We start from the raw sequence: 3,795 nt of genomic DNA on the forward strand, positions 1-3,795 counted from the left end.
TATTGCAGATTTCTTCCAGTATGAAAGGACAAGAGCAATACGGCTTACTTTACACAATGTCTTCAAACTAAATGATGACATAATCTACATTCAATTAATTTATACATACCCTACTGTAGAGCAGGGTTTGTTACGGTGGCAGAGCCCGGTAATTATGTAAAACTGAAACTTTTATCTGCACTGGTTCAAGTCCTCTTCCTAAGAATATGTTTATAATCAACACTCTTTCACAAGTTACCCAATTTAATTCACCATAGCATTCCTCATATTAACTAAATGGAAAATCCTAAGCTATATACAAATCCAGAAAGGGCCAAAAATCATCTGCCCACATGGATTATTACAACCCATTGCTGAGGCATTCAAATTACTTATTAAATACCCACTATGTCCATCAACAGCATCAATTTATATATTATTGCCCCAATGCTAGCCTTAACCCTGGCTCTCACAACATGAATTCCTCTTCCCATATCTTAGCCACTAATTAATATAAATGTAGGCATACTCTTTATATTAGCCATATCACACCTAGCCATTTATTCCATCCTCAGTTCTGGATGAGCTTCACATTCAACATACTCACTCACTGGAGCTCTAGGGACAGTAGCATAGACAATCTCATATGAAGTAATGTAGCAGTTATTCTATCCTCAGTCTTACTGATAAATGGATCATTTACACTTTCAACAGTAATTATTACACAGGAACACCTATGACTATTTTCTTCTGACCCCTACTCAGAATTTTATTATCTCCGCAGTAGCAGAAATTCAATGAAGCCCCACTTGATTCAACAGAAGTAGAATCAAAACCTGTATATGACTTCAATGTAGAAGATGTAGCAGGCCCATTCACCTCTTCCTTGCTAGACAATATGTCAATTTCCTTATAATAAACATTTCCACAACAATCCATTTGTAGGAGCATTCGACAATCCCTAGGTGCCAGAATTATATACACCCCAAGTCATCATTAAAACACATCTAACAATCTCCTTTCTATGAATTTGAGCATCCTACCCACAATTTTGATATGATCAACGTCTACATCTCGTATAAAAATTTTTTTTCTACTAACATTAGCCCGATGTATATGAGAGTTTTCACCACCTGTCATCATACCAGCAACCCACCACAAACTTAAGAAATATGTCTGACAAAAGAGTTACTGTGATAGAGTAAATTATAGAGGTTTCAATGCTCTTATTCCTGGAATTGAATTCTTCCTAAGAATTTTATATTCTCCATGTTACCACATTACAGCACATGCTATATACTAAGCTTCACTAGGTAAGCTTCAGGCCCATACCCCCAACATGTTGTCGTAGATCCTTCCTGTACTAATAAACTCTCATTGTTTTTACTATCATTCTACTGACCATTATCACAGGAAATATAATTGTATAAGAAGCTCACACTGGTTAATGGTATCCCCATTCTAATAAAAAACACAAACCCATAAGCTACAGAAGCATCCAACAAATATTTCCTAAAACAATCCACCACACCAATACTACTTATAATGGCTAGTATCATTAATCTAATATACTCTGGTCATGGAACACAATGAATAACAAAAATCTTTCATCCAGCAGCATCCACCCTCATGACAATCGCCCTTGTCACAAAAGTAGGACTTTCCCCATTTCACTTCTGAGTGCCTCACGTCACACAAGGCGTCCCATGAAGAGCAGGCCTGATGCTATTAATATGACAAAAGTGCACCCCTGTCAGTTTTATACCACATGTCACCATCCATCAACCTAAATATACTATTAATCATAGTGATATTATAAATCATAGCTGGAGGCTGAGGGAGATTTAGTCAGACTCACCTGGAAAAAATTACACCCTCCTCATCAAGTGCCCATATAGGATGAATAACAGCCGTTATAAAGTATATTCCGATTATAACAATCCTAAACATACTAATTTATATCATAACAACACTCTCTTCTTATTATTTATGCCCAGAGCCTGTACTACAAGAGTGTCATTATCACACACATGAGGTAAAACACCTCCCATCACAATCCTTTTCCTCACCATTATAGTATCATTAGGACATAGTCCATCACTATCAGGGTTTTTACCCAAATGAATACTTATCCAAGAGATAACGAAAATGACAACATCATTCTACCAACATTAATAGCCATCACAGCAGTGCTCAGCATATATTTCTACTTGCAGCTAACATACTCCACATCACTAACTGTATTCCCTTCATGAAACAACACAAAAACAAATCACATTGAACATTCAAAGAAATAACCTTCCTATCATTACTAATCATAAAACCCAGACAATTATTCCACATAACACCCATTCCATCCGTGCTGGACTAGGAATTTAGGTTAGTTCAGACCAAGAGCTTTCATAACCCCAAACAAGTAAAATTTACTTAATTTCTAAAAATAAGGATTGAAAGACTTCATCCTACATCAATTGAATGTAAAGCAAACATTGTAGTTAAGCCAAATCTTTACGAGACTGATGAGTTTTAACCCCAGGAAACTTTAGTTAACAGGCAAATCCTCTAGTCAACTGGCTTCAATCTGCTTCTTCTTCATTTGAGAAAGAAAAAAAGAAAAAAGGCAGGAAAATCTCTGGCAGAATTGAAGCTGCTTCTCTGAAATTACAATTCAATTTGTTGATTCACCACAGGGTTTGTGAGAAAGAGGGCTCAATCTCTGTCTTCAGATTTACAGTCGAATGCTAGCTCAGTCATTTTACCTCTGTTCATACACTGTTGATTATTTTCAACAAATCACAAAGATATCGGCATCTTATAATTACTATTTGGTGCTTGAGCTGGAGTAGCAGGCAGCACCTTAAGAATATTAATCCAGGCTGAGCTATGCTAACCTGGAGCGCTACTTGGAGATGCACAAATCTGTAACGTGGTCATAACAGTCCCTGCACTTGTAATAATTTTCTTTATTGTTGTACCCCTTATATTGCAGGGTTTGAAAACTCACTTGGGCCACTAATAACTCGCACACCTGAGGTAGCATTTCCCCGAGTAAACCATGTAAATTTTTGACTACTTCCCCCATCGTTCTTACTCCTACTCATGTCACCAATAGTAGAAGCTTGTTCTGGTACCAGTGGACCGTGTATTCAGCTCTAGCCTGCAACCTGGCCCACGCAGGAGCCTCTGTCGACATAACCATTTCCTCCTTACATTTATCAGGTGTCTCCTCAATTCTTGGTGCTATTGCTTTTATTACTATAGTCTTTCATACAAAACCAGCAGTCATAACCCAATACCAAACACCATTATTTGTTTAATCTTCACCAACTATAGCCATATTACTATAATTACCACTCTCAGTCCGAGCAGCCAGAATTGCCATACTCTTAAGAGATAGAAATCTCAACACTACTTTCTCTGACCCTGCAGGAGGAGGCTGAATCCTATACCAACACCTATTTTGATTCTTTGGTCACCCTGAAGTCTGTATTCATGGCCTACCAGGGTTTGTTATAAATTCACACATCATTACACACTATTTAGGACAAAAGGTGCCTTTCAGCTATTTAGGAATAGTATGAGTCATGCCCACTGGCTTTTTAGGATTTCTCTTGTGGGCCCATCATATATTTACCATAGGGAGAGCTGTCCACTCAGGAGCATACTTTGCAAAAGCTACCATAATTGCTTCTATCCCTACAGGAGTGTGCTTTCTCTGGTTGCAGTGAGCAGTAGCGACTCTACGCTGCGGTGCATTGCCTTTTCACTGAAAAGGCTTTCTTTATTGCAGAGCATGGCTTTCACGCTCTAGAGGGC

The 3,795-nt window shown here is 38.0% G+C and overlaps 1 pseudogene; it reads left to right on the forward strand.

The window, feature by feature from the left end:
- Positions 1 to 259: 259 nt before the first annotated feature.
- Positions 260 to 1,099, forward strand: LOC136794421 (NADH-ubiquinone oxidoreductase chain 1-like; annotated as a pseudogene).
- Positions 1,100 to 3,795: the final 2,696 nt, after the last annotated feature.

Source organism: Kogia breviceps, chromosome 6, assembly GCF_026419965.1.
Source record: "Kogia breviceps isolate mKogBre1 chromosome 6, mKogBre1 haplotype 1, whole genome shotgun sequence".
NCBI lineage: Eukaryota > Metazoa > Chordata > Mammalia > Artiodactyla > Physeteridae > Kogia > Kogia breviceps.